The 14,267-nt window shown below is 42.3% G+C and overlaps 1 protein-coding gene across 2 annotated transcripts in view; it reads right to left on the bottom strand.

Moving 5' to 3' along the window:
• Positions 1 to 14,267, bottom strand: part of Gdap2 (ganglioside induced differentiation associated protein 2) — a 1,140,014-nt gene that overhangs the window by 829,466 nt on the left and 296,281 nt on the right. For both annotated transcript variants that reach the window (XM_068225213.1, XM_068225211.1), the window contains exon 3: positions 9,507 to 9,547. The gene's annotated coding sequence lies outside the window, so the exon portion shown is untranslated. The remainder of the gene's footprint in view (positions 1 to 9,506; positions 9,548 to 14,267) is intronic.

Raw genomic sequence — 14,267 nt, forward strand, 5'->3', positions numbered from 1 at the left:
GAAGAAACATCAATCCTAGCACAAAGCGTTCTTTCCTCAGTATCACTGGCTAAAAGAGATGAGTGGATAAAATTAATGACAGATTGTGACATGAGCAAGAGCAGTCAGAAGGCCTGGAGACTTTTACGTCGTCTCAATAATGACAATACCCAAGCCAGCACATATTCTAATATAAAGGCAGATCAAATTGCCCATCAGTTGCTAGTAAATGGAAAATCAACCCGATCTAGAAAGCTAGATAAGAAACCAATAACACGGAAGCTAAACCAAGAGAGCAACATACTATCTCCACCATTTACTGAAGATGAACTGGAATCAGCACTGAGGAAGTGCAAATTGGGAAAAGCAGCTGGACTAGACGACATTCGAGTAGAGCAAATCAAAAATTTTGGTCCTGTTACGAGGCGTTGGCTACTGGAATTAATGAATATCTGTGTCCAAGAATGCAAGATTCCCAAAATCTGGCGGAAGGCTAGAGTCATTGCTATCCCTAAACCAGGCAAAGATCGGCTGGATCCTAAAAGCTATAGGCCTATTTCCTTGCTCTGTCACCTGTACAAGGTCCTGGAGAGGCTCATTCTTGAGCGACTGATAGGAAAGGTGGAGTCGTCTCTGATACCACAGCAAGCTGGATTCCGAGAAGGAAAAAGTTGCACATCACAGGTATTAAACTTGACACAGCATATTGAGGATGGCTTTGAGAATCGGCTCATTACAGGCGCTGTCTTCATTGATCTTTCTGCAGCTTATGACACAGTCAACCATCGGATTCTTCTAACAAAATTGTATGACATCACCAAAGACTTCCATCTAATGTGCAACATTAAAAATATTCTCCAAAACCGAAGATTCTTTGTGGAATTTCAGGGAAAAAGAAGCAGATGGAGAACACAGAAGAATGGGTTACCGCAAGGCAGTGTGCTCGCACCACTGTTATTCAACATCTATACTAATGATCAGCCTCTACCTGAAGGTACCCAGAGTTTTATCTATGCTGATGATTGTGCAGTCACTGCTCAGGCCAACTGTTTTGAAAAGGTAGAACAGACTTTATCCAAAGCTCTGAAAGAATTTACCAACTACTACAATGAAAATGATTTGAAGCCAAATCCTGCGAAAACTCATAGCTGTGTATTTCATCTCAATAACAAAAAAGCAGCTAAAACCTTACAAATCACCTGGGAAGGAATCCCTCTTCAACACTGTTCGACTCCAAAATATCTGGGAGTGATTCTGGACCGTACGCTTACGTATAAGAAACACTGCCTAAACGTGAAACAAAAAGTGTCTGCCAGAAACAACATAGTGCGGAAACTTCGAGGCACCACCTGGGGAGCTCACCCTTGCACTGTGAGAACAAGCGCGCTAGCACTGTGCTACTCCACTGCTGAGTATGCTTGCTCCGTGTGGCATAAGTCCAGCCATGCCAAAAACATAGATGTAGCACTAAATGACACCTGCCGTATTATCACAGGTTGTTTAAGACCTACTCCCATAGATAAACTCCACTGTCTCGCTGGTATAGCACCACCTGAAATCCGACGTGAGATTGCTGCTAGGCATGAGAAAAGCAAGGCTATGACTATGGAAGCCCATCCTTTGTATGCCTGTCAACCAGCACATCCTAGGTTGAAATCAAGAAAGAGCTTCTTGACAACCACTGAAGCTCTTAAAGGAACTCCACAACAAGCAAGAATCTCAATGTGGCGGGAAAAATGTCAACATTTGAGAGAATGGATGGTTCCAAAGGAAGAACTTCCTCCTGGACATTCTGAAAAGTGGACAACATGGAAGGCTCTCAATCGATTACGCTCCAGTACCACGAGATGCAAGACCAACCTACAGAAATGGGGCCTTCCTGTGGAGACAGTTTACTGCAAGTGTGGTACTAAGCAGACTAACGAACATCTTCTACTGTGTCCATCTTCTCCAGCCACTTGTACCATTAAAGATCTAATGAGAGCAACTCCAAATGCGCTTGTCGTGGCCAATTTTTGGTCAACCAATGTTTAAAATTTTTTGGTTTAATTTTTGTCTCTCTTACTTTGTACTTCTGACACGATAAATAATAATTATAATAATATTATTATTATTATTATTATTATTATTATTATTATTATTATTATTATTATTATTATTATTATTCATGTCCATACATACAAAATCAAACACTATTATACGGTGTTTAAACCTTAAATACTGTATGCAAGTGAAATCTTAGTAATCTATACTAATATTATAAAGAGGAAAAATGTGTAGGCCTATGTTTGTTTGTAACGAATAGACTCAAAAACTACTGAACCGATTTTAAAAATTACTCCACCTATAGAAAGCTGCATTTCCAGTGAGTAACATGGGCTGTATTTTATTTTCGAAACAATTTGAGGTGAGGGGCACGGGGGAGGAGATATAAAAAATACGCTAATATAGGCAAAATATGGAATTTCTCGTATAAGGACGAGACATAGCTCAATTTAATCCTCTTGACGCAAAGAACAAAATTCGGTAAGCCCTACGGGCTCGAAAATCATGTTTTAAGGCCCTGAAACCAACCATTACGGAGATATTGGCACCACACTATCCCTGCTCTAGGAATCGGATAAAGTAATGAACTGCCGTAACCATGGCAACGTCAGCTCCAGGATTCTAGAGCAGCGAAATTATCTACAATAAATCACAAAAACCTAACATGTTACAAACATGAAAATTGATATTTGGAATCCCCTTTAAAAACAAAATAACACAAATATTCGTTTTCAGAAAAACCACTTAGGGGGGGGGAGGGTGTGTGAAAAGAAGTGAGGAAAGAGTTGAATTATTTATATGAGGATACATATATCTCAAAAATGAAGATGATACATACATCTCAAAAATGAAGATGTTACAGACTTTAAAATTGGTACTTGGAATCTCCTTTAAAAATGAACACACTCTTTTTGGAAAATCCACTTAAGTGGGTGAAAAGAATAAAAAAAGCGGGTGAATTTTTAAAATGAGTATCATCTTCTTTTATCGCTTTACCCACACCTGTGGGGTTGCGGGTGCGAACTGTGTCGCACATGTGGATTTGACCCTGTTTTATGTCTGGATGCCCTTCCTGACGGCAACCGTATGTGTAGGGATGTAATCTATACTTCTAGACTAATATTATAAAGAGGAAAAACTTGTATATTTGTTTGTAACGGATGGACTCAAAAACTACTGAACCGATTTTAAAAATTGCTTCGCCTATAAAAAGCTACATTGCCGGTGAGTAACATGGGCTGTATTTTATTTTCAAAACAATTCGACGGGGAGCGACGGGGGGCGATATAAAAATATTAAAATAATAGGCTAATATAGGTGAAATCGAATTTGTCGTACAAGGACGAGACAAAGCTCATTTTAAGTCCCTTGACCCAAAGAACAAAACTCGGTAAACCCTTCGAGCCCGAAAACCATGTTTTAAGGCCCTAAAATCAACCATTATGGGGATATTGGAACCGCACTACCCCTGCTCTAGGAATCGGGTAAAGAAACGAACGGCCGTAACCATGGCAATGTCAGCTCCAGGATTCTACAGCAGCTAGATTATGCACGTACGTTTGGGCATAGCTGCCAACCAAAATTGATATACATATGACTTACTATCTGGAAAAAGTAAACTGTTGTGTAAGACGCTCGTAGCACTCCTTTGGGCGGGGATGGAAAGGGAGTGAAGTATAAAAATTATAGCCCCGGAGATCTCCGTAGTACAACGACCAGCGGTTGCCGACGGGCTTACGTTTTTACGTACTGGCTTAGGTTTCAGCATTTCTTCGGTGTCTGTTACCTATAGTTTAAACTATTTTGTATCAAATCATGCAGTAGTAGGATCACTGATGTTATTAATGCTGATATTTTGGTCCACTTTTACGATCATTGTAACCATGAAAACAACCTATATAGTGTACACAATTGTCAAGATGGTACACCCATGACATGAAAAAATTTCTCAACATTTATACTCAGATTCATTATATGATGTGCGACATTCGTGACAGGCCCAGAGAATTATAATTCTCGATAATTATAGTAGTTTCTTTTATGCATCGCGTATTTCCTTGATCATTTGTAATAGTTACGAAATGTCGGATCAAACAAATACATTCAATAATATTTATATTTGTGGTACTATCTAGTGGAAGTATACTTACACTAAACCTGCAGCTTTGTGAAGGGAGCAGGTATATCTAGGTGGGAATGAAGGAAAAATATGATAGCAAAAGATCTTAGAGGTCGACGCTAATTAAGAACTAATATTTTGAGGCCCCTATGAAGAAAAGAAGAAGAAGAAGAAGAAGGTACACTATAATTCCAAACATGACAAATAATTTCTATATACTTCACTAAATACACCAGTGATATAAATATCTAATGAAGTCGGTCACACCGATAGTATGAGTAACTAAAACCAGTTTCTGATAACCCGTACGAAGAACGGGTACTTCTGCTAGTTAATAATAAAAGTGATCTGGAAAACATATTGAGGGAGGAAAGGAAGATCTTGAGGAAATTTCTGGGCTGAGAGGAAAAAGAAGAAGGGTATAGTGTCAAATCACGCAAAGCTACGGAAAGACTGTCCAACCTTGCCGCAGACATTGGGAAAAGAAGACTGAAATTATATGGACACGTTCACAGACTATCATCTTCAAGGCTAACCCACTTGTTTTGTTAGTTGCTTTACGTCGCACCAACACAGATAGGTCTTATGGCGACGATGGGACAGAAAAGGCATAGGAATGGGAAGGAAGCGGCCATGGCCTGGTGTGAAAATGGGAAACCACTGAAAACCATTTTCAGGGCTGCCGACAGTGGGGTTCGAACCTATTATCTCCCGAATACTGGACACTGGCCGCACTTAAGCGACTGCAGCTATCGAGCTCGGTGGGGTAACATATCAAATTGGCGGAAAGAGATAGAAGTGTTGATAACTCTAGAATACCAAAAAACATCCAATAAACAATTCAGTTTAGGAAACCTTGACTCACAAAATTACTTCAAAAATTAATAGTTACCGGGCGAGTTGGCCGTGCGCGTAGAGGCGCGCAGCTGTGAGCTTGCATCCGGGAGATAGTAGGTTCGAATCCCACTATCGGCAGCCCTGAAGATGGTTTTCCGTGGTTTCCTATTTTCACACCAGGCAAATGCTGGGGCTGTACCTTAATTAAGGCCACGGCCGCTTCCTTCCAACTACTAGGCCTTTCCTATCCCATCGTCGCCATAAGACCTATCTGTGTCGGTGCGACGTAAAGCCCCTAGCAAAAAAAAAAAAAATTAATAGTTCATCTTCACCTCAGAGGGCGCACATACGTTAATAGTAGTGACTAAATCGAGAAATGTTCAAACTATTTCCGAAATGAGTTTCAGATTTCCTGTTACAGATGGTCTTCTACAAGGCGTCAGTTTTAAATGCACGGGGCGGGTGTACCTCTGGTACAATATTATTATTATTATTATTATTATTATTATTATTATTATTCGTTGAACAGAACGACACAGCTCACGCAGATTTTAGCTCGTCTCTGATCGATGATGAAAGGTCAGTCCCATTTGTTCGGATGATCAGATGAACCAGCAACTGTAAATGAATCTCGTGTCGTGAACACTTTGATGTCGCGGCTCAGCAGTACGACTCGTGCATGAAGCAGTGTCATCATCTGGAAAGTGCTCTTCTTCTCTTTTAATAAGGCTCTTTATTTTACTCCTCAAGTGAATGTAGGAGATATCAAACTGAAGTAAGTAGGTCTTGGGCAGTCTAGCGCTGAGTTCCCACCTACGATCTTAAGTCACCGAATGGAAGTATATTATTAACATCTGTTCGCTGCTTGGAATGTTTGGGCATTGTCGGTGTATATAGTGTGTGGGCCATCACGTCGTCCTACAAAGCGTTGAAAATCCATTAAGAATCTGTCGCTAGTTAAGTCCGTTGAGAGTTCCAGGTGTATAACTCTCACGGTTGCACACGTGAACAGAACGATGTAAACCTTCTTGGTCGTGTTCTCTGACTTGACATAGACTGGGCCTGCGAAGTCGATTCCGGTCACAGTAAATAGTCGAATAGGACGGACGCGATCTAAAGGCAATGGGGCTTCTAGCTCTTCACACCTTTCCTTGTGGGATATTTTTCACGGCAGGCATCCGTGCCACACCTTTTTGATGATTTGGCGGGCTCGTAGAATCCAAAATTCATTGCGAAGTTCAGTGAGTATTATGGGTACGCCCAAGTGATGGAGTCTGATATGGGTCTGCCGAATTATCAGGTGCGTGAAAGTGTGCGATCCATCCAAAAGCACTGGGTGTTCCTCAGCACTTGTCAAGTCTGCAGATTGTAGGCGGCCACCAAGACGAATAATACCATCTTGTAATAAGGGATTGAATCGCAAAATCTTGGATGATTTTGGCAACTGATGATTTTCTTCAAGGCTGCCAGTTCATCAGTGAAGCATTCCTCTTGAACCTGACGTATCCAATACACTCTGGCATTTTCGATATCCCCGGCAGTTAAATAATTTCCGCTGCCTTCTTCTTCATACACGCAACAAAACGTAGGACCCATGCGGTAACGTGTAATAACTTCCAGTACGAACTGAAATGTGACGCGAAGAGCAATGGTTCTGGAGCTGTGGCTACTAGGACTTGAAACGTCTTCTTTTCTTCTGTCAGGGTCATGTACGGGGCAGTGACGTCACGGGGCCTGGAGTTTGGATGTTCGGCAAGCCAGGAAGGTCCGTGCCACAATGAATCCCTCGAAGCTAGATCTTGGGCTGTAATTCCTCTGGAGAGGCAATTAGCAGGATTGTCGATGCCGGGACAATGTTTCCACTGACTGGACACGGTATCGTCTGAATCTCTGTCACGCGGTTGCAGACAAAGGTCTTCCAGCGGTTTAGATTGTTGCGGATCTATCCTAATGTGACGGTTGAGTCACTCCAAAAGGTGGCACAAAAGGACTCAACTCCAGTCTCTTGGAAAAAGTAGTGAAGAAGACGGAATCCAAGCAAGGCTGCAAGCAATTCCAGTCTGGGAAGTGTGACTTTCTTCACGGGCGATAATAGGTTTTCACTGCAAACCAGCGTGACGGATGAAGTGTTTTTGGAAGTCATCCGAACGTACAGCGCAGCACCATATGCCCTTTCGGAAGTATCACAAAACACGTGCACGGATAAATCGTCGTTACATTTAGATATACCAATCCATCTTGGAATGCGGATGGAAGACAAATACGGCAGGTTAGATGTCCAAGCTTGCCACCCTGGCTTAGGACAGTTGGGAGGATTTCATCCCATTGCAGTCTCTTGCATCAGATGTCTTGGAAGAGGATCTTTCCGGTGATCAGGACGGGGGAAAGCAGTTCTAGAGGGTCGTAAATTCTGGCAGTAACTTGCAGAAGGTGGCGTTTAGTTGCTGGCTGGTCAATTAGTACGGCGGTTATATCGTCTGGAGTTGCGAAGAGGTAGTCAGATTCCGTATTCCAATTAACACCAAGAACTCGTGTTTCCGATTTCACCTCTCGACCTTCTGCTCTCCAGATGGCTCTCAGTGGCTCTGAATTTGTAAACCATTTCGACAACGGAAATTTGATGTGTCGAAGTAGGCCTGTGAGTTCATAATAGACGACGGCGGCCAAGTAAATGGTCGAATAGGACGGACGCAATCTAAAGGTCCCTGGTACGTTCCCGGGTTTCGGCACCAATATGTTGAGTTGTAACATGCAAATGATAACTATGTCTTTCTTACAACACTTTATTACTGTATGTATGTTTAGTCCGCAGCCCGAAGGCTGGTTGGATCCTCAACAGTTCCGCCATGAGCTGTCATAGATAGCCTAGGCATCACTGAAGAGGCGTACTAGGGAAATGAGGAGTGAGGTAGTTTCCCGTTGCTTTCCTCACCGAGCCAGAAGTTGCTATTACACATCAGTCTGCCAAGCCTACTGAAATGCATGCACCAACTGACCCTATGAGCAATATTTTCACACCATTCATAGCAGGGACTGGCTGCAGAAGGAATGGCATTACTAGCATCACTCATACCTCAGTCACTTTCATCTTGTCAAAGCCAAGGATAAAGCTGAGACAGATCAATGAAAGTAACAAAATTGCTCTAGCCCATACCAGAAGACATAGTGCACTGTAAACACTAGGTCCCGCCAGCAAAGGCACACTTTATTACTACAACATACAAAACAAAAGGGGAATCAACAAGCGTAAAACTCCACTTAGTTACTAGTCTGTCCGGTATGTGTCATTTGCTTGTACATTCAAACCTCAACAATAAGTATCTCCATAAAATGAACTCAATTTTTTCACATCCTTTCACCCTCCCACCTTAAGTTAATTTTCCGGAACAAAATATACGTGTTTCTTTATTTATAAAGGATCTTCCAAAAACCAATTATCATGACTGTAACATCTTCAGTTTTGGAGATACATGTATCCTCAAAAAAGTAATTCGACTACTTTTTCACCACCCCCAGTTGATTTTCTTCCGAAAATGCGTGTTTCTTCATTTTTAAAGGAGATTCCAATTACCAATTTTCACGTCTGCAACATCTTTGGTTTTTGAAATATAAGTATCTTCATACAAAGAATTCAACTAACTTTTGAATTCTTTCACCACCCTCCCTTAAGTGGGTTTTCGGAAAACAAAAAAAAAACGCGTTTGAGACCCCATATGCGAATTTTTACGTCTGTAAAATGTAAAGTTTCTGAGATATACTGTAGATATAGCTTTTTAAATTCACCCCCTATGTCATCCTGTACACCCCACCCGTTAATTGGATTTTCCACAAAAAACGTGTTTCTTTATTCTTAAAGTAGATTCCAAATATCAGTTTCTATGTCTGTACAATCTGAAGTTTTTGAGAAATAAGTATCCTCATAAAAGGTATTCAACGTATTTTAACATTTTTTTCACTCGCCTTAAGAGGATTTTCCGAAAACAAAAAAAATACGGTTTCCTTATTTTTAAAGGAGAACTCAAATACCAATTTTCACGTCTTTCAACTGTCAAGTTTTTGAGATACAGATGCACTCATTTTAAAAATTTGCTCCTTAGCGACGGAATATCCAAAAACCCTCCCTTAATGAGCACCTACATTGTAATATAAATGTATCCCTAAAATTTCATTTATTTATGTCCAGTAGGTTTGGCTCGGTGATGATGAATCAGTCAGAGAGTCAGGACATGTTATTATACTCGTATATATATGGATTTATTGAGGGTCAACAAATTGCATTCTTCATTTACCTCTAAACCCTTTACGATCTTATATTTGAGAAAAATAAGTATGAAATTCCACAGATAATCTTAGTCTACGTATCCAACAAGAACGTGGCCAAATGAGAGGGACGAAGGTGAAGAGTCTCGTACAGGTGAAAGTGATGTCAGATTCGGCTGTGGCCAATGGACGCTTGCGGAATCACACCCTTGATTGGGCTCTTACGAGAGAAGTAGGCTCTCTCACTTGCTCGACTTTAACTCACCTTAAGTACGATGGTCCACTTGTTCCGAAGTCTCGATCAACCTGAAACAAGAAAGAAATTATCTCGTTTAAATGAAGCACACAAAACGTGTCCTAACGAAGTTACTGTAGCCCACTCAGAGTTTGGAGCGTTATAAGGGTAGTGGTGATGGGATTCTCGTCTCAAACTCTGAGCATACAAATCTTTAGAGAAGGATTAAATATCACTAAATAAGCCTGCAATTGAAGTGCTAGGCACACAATACACAGTTAGCTTGAGTAAGGAAGACAAGGATATTTGAAATAACATGAACTCGTACCTGGTAACCCCACAATTAACACGGGCTAGGCCTTAAATTGTTAACTCCGGGGACTCCTGCTAACATCTCTGCAGCTCGTACATCACAGCAGTTTCCCATAAACGGTAGTTAACGCCCATCTGCCTACAAATAGTCACTCATGGACTGGTTTAGTGCTCCTCTCCACTGTACGGTATTCCGTGCCAAACTTGTGATTCCTACATAACTACCAATTCTGTATCTGCTCTAATCCGGTTGTCATATTCATGGCTTGGTTTACCCTTACCGATTTTACCACCTACACTTCCCTCGAAAATCAACTGAACAAGTCCTGGCTCTCTTAAGATGTGTCCTATCATTTTGTCTCTTCTTCTCGTCCAACTTAGCCAAAACGATCTCCTCTCAGCCATTCGATTCAGTATTTCTTTATTCGTGATTCGATCTACTCATCTCACCTTGAGCATTCTTCTGTAACAAAAAACAAAAAAGAACATGGCGTAACAGCCCCGAACGGCTGGCCTACCAAACGACCACTGCTCAGCCGGAAGGCCTGAAGATTATGAGATGTCGTGTGGTCAGCACTACGAATCTTCTCGGCCGTTACTGTTGGCTTCCTAGACCAGGGCCGCCATCTCACTGTCAAAGAGCTCCTCAATCGTAATCATGTAGACTGACTAGACCTCGAACCAGCCCTCATATCCTAATAAAAATCCCTGATCTGGTCGGGAATCGAACCCGGGGCCTCCTGGATAGAGGCAGGCACGCTACCCCCTACACCGCATGCTCTCTAACACCACATTTCAAAAGCTTATATTTTCTGTCTTTCTGGGGTTGTTATTGTAGATGTTTCACATCCGTATAATGCCACGCTCCAGACGAAAGTCTTTAAAAACAACTCTGTATATGAATGAATGTTCCAAGTAAACAAAAAAATATTTGCGTAAGAAGTTCTTTCATTGCTTTTATTATGTTATTGGTTTTACGTCCCACTTACCACTTTTATCATTTTCGGAGACGCCAGAATTTTGTCTTGTACGTGCTGGATTATCCGCAAATACGAGGATCGCGTTTATGGAAGCCTTCAAAAACCACAGCAAAAGGTGTTAGGGAATTGCGTACACGAACAGCTTAACATTCCATCCTTTTTAACATGGTTTATCGTTGCCTACATCACAGAAACTACTCGTACATTGTAATATTCTAAATACAAGGAATATTTACAGAAACAAAGAACATAAAAATAAATGTGGTGAGAGACAATCGAATATCAAAGATATTAGTTGACCATCTACCCTCTCTCCACCTTGGTCAATGACCAGCTGAATAGGTTGCTCCATTTGGTTTACGCAGAACGACAGTCCTCACCACCCCATCTCTTCCTTCTCGCAGTTCCATTATCCGGCCAGGTGTGACGTGGTGGAATCATCATGGATCAGTGCTACGTCCCCGATTCTGACTCTTGGCAATGTTTGGTTAGGTCGGTGGACTTCATGGAAGCTCCTTAACGGGGTGAGATATTCCTTCGCCCATCTTCTACATAGATGATCCACTAACTTCTGGTGTTTTCCGAACTCCTTTATTACGTCCTTTTTAACTGCAGGTGAGTCCATCTCCGCAGAGCAAATGTGCAGGTGTTAGTGGTTGTGACTATCCATCCTCTCCTTGTGCGATTGGACTAGAATTTAGGGCCGCTTCAATCATGATAAGAATAGTATTTACACTTTATTCTGAAACTTCAGCCGTGGCAAATACTTTCCTTTAAGCACCCGTTTGTCGTGGCCTCCATCCTTTCCCTTCAAGCTCCCTACCAAGCAGCCCTGGGAGCAATGAACTTCCAAGTGATCCCGTTCCCCGCCAGGTACTGATGCGTCACTGTGGCTGTAAGTGAAGCCCACAGTTCTGTCAATTCCTTGTTGATGGCATGGAATGTGTTTGCATGTATCCGTGTGTAAATTATGTGGTATGCCCCGTCTTCCTGTAGACCGTTGCAGTGCAGCCTGCAGTCATGGCGGAGCAGAGCTCTAGATGGAGAGCACGAGTAACACAAATAAAATGTGTGATATAACACTTGTCGACAGCGTTCCCCACCCTAACTTAAAGGGGTCCCGCGAAGTCTATGTCGGTAACCTCAAAGGCTTTTGATGTATTTAGCCTGTCGTAAGGAAGTTAAGCCTTAGGGGCTTGTACATGAGAATTGCTGGCCATCTTCCAGGGAAGACAATTACGCGCTACCTTCTTAATAGATTGGCATGCACGAAGGATCCAAAATTCTTCCCGAAGTTCTGAAAGTACAATGTTAACGCCGAGGTCATGAACTCGAATGTGAGTATTCCGGATCATAAGTTGAACGAAGCAGTATTGTCCATGTACTAGAAACAGGATGATATTGATATCTCTGTAAATCTTTGGCGAATTGTAAGCGTCCACCAAGACGAATCAGCACATCTTCCAGAAAACTCCGAAGCAGAATACCGATCGAATCCCCTACCTTCGACCGAGGTCATCGCTTCTACTGTGTGACCACTCAGACCGCCCGAAGTATGGTGTCCTGCCAATCGCCCCCCAGTGTCAATCGCTCCCAGCGTAAAATGTGTGACAATTGCTCCCAGTCCGGTCCAGCTGTTCACCTTGGAAATTGCCCCCCAGAAGGGGCCCTTCTCATTAATGAGTATTCCTGACGGTTTTCGCCACCACCTCTCTTTACTATTTAAATCCAACAATGTTCTGCAGGCCAGCTAGGATGGTGGTGGTGGTGGTGGTGGTGGTGGTGGTGGTGGTGGTGGTGGTGGTGGTGGTGGTGGTGGTGGTGGTGATGGTGATTATTGTTTCAAGAGGAAGTACAACTAGGCACTAATCAGAGGGAAAAAAGAAAGACAAGGGCCACGTAGGGCGTGAAAGTGAAAGACTCCCTAGCCATTGCGACCGAATAGCTTCTGGGTCAGAAAAGAGCCAGAGTTGACCAAGGGAGGTCGGATAGGATAAATGAAAGTGAGGAGCATGGCACAAATAAATGGAAGCAATGCCAGTACCAGTTAAGGGCCCCGTGGTCACCATCCCACGCTCCCAAGTTCAGACCCGCCTCTTACGACAGGCAGTAGATAACGTCGGTGTTATTATACCACAGGGAGAGGCAAAGTGTTACACTGACTGTGCGTGACCATCAGTAGTGTTCAGGACTCCCATCACGCTTTATACAGGCTCTGGACTGGCTACACACAATATATTTTGTATATAGGCGTGTTTAAAATCAGCTATTGGCTGCGTCAATTACTTTGTGCTAAAATTACGCTCCGTATGTTTTAAGCATCGACATTTACTGTATTTACATTTCTCCTTGATTCTATTTACACTATTTACATATTTACTCTCGCCAATCGACGATTAAGCTTCTGGATTTCATAGCAACTCTTTAAAGTTTTTGGAGATGGGAAATTGTTTTCAAACAAGCGACAATATCACCACTTTCTTCATATTTTTTAACTGTTCTTTCCCGTCTGTCATCTAGAGCGATGTAAGCGGTCTTTCTTCGTTTACCTTCCATATTGAGCTGGGCCCTTAACACCGCACATGCAGAGCTCTCTGCTTCTTTCTTTAAACATCTGATGAGGTATTTGATTCGAGGATTCGGTTTCCAAGTTCAGCGTTTATTTTGTTGTGCCATCCCTCAACGGAGTTGGTGGTTCGATGACGCCTGCCGTAACAACTCCAAATCTCTACTGGAACTTCTTCATACTCCATCCACCTTTCTACGAAATAGTCCAAAAATGCAGAAAGTTTTTCAGTGTCAGGTACCCTGCAATGTATTTACAGCCAACCATCGGAAACATCCTCAGGTCGAAGAAACGCTAAAGAAGCGCACATGCGGATGATCATTCTCACTTCTTCGTTCTTCATGTACTCACAAGCAAGTCCTCAATCTTGAACTTTTCTCCAGATGCACTTTTTCACGTGGAAGTAGCATCCTTTTACCTCTACTGCTGGAAATACAACTTTAATGGCCAAAATCGCTGTCGATTCAAAATCGACCGTCACTCTCGCTAGATTCCACTCTGATCTGGCCTCAATAAGAAGGCGAAAAAGCCAAATGTTTCTTTTCTTTTGTTTGCCAAGAGAGCAAATACAACTTGATATATATTTGATTTTTGAGCTTCCAATGTCAACATTAATGGTATCAATTTGATAAAAACCGGGCGAGTTGGCCGTGCGCGTAGAGGCGCGCGGCTGTGAGCTTGCATCCGGGAGATAGTAGGTTCGAATCCCACTATCGGCAGCCCTGAAAATGGTTTTCCGTGGTTTCCCATTTTCACACCAGGCAAATGCTGGGGCTGTACCTTAATTAAGGCCACGGCCGCTTCCTTCCAACTCCTAGGCCTTTCCTATCCCATCGTCGCCATAAGACCTATCTGTGTCGGTGCGACGTAAAGCCCCTAGCAAAAAAAAAATGATAAAATTGTTTACTGCAACTCTTAAAAGTTCCATTAAAA

Source organism: Anabrus simplex, chromosome 1, assembly GCF_040414725.1.
Source record: "Anabrus simplex isolate iqAnaSimp1 chromosome 1, ASM4041472v1, whole genome shotgun sequence".
Lineage (NCBI taxonomy): Eukaryota > Metazoa > Arthropoda > Insecta > Orthoptera > Tettigoniidae > Anabrus > Anabrus simplex.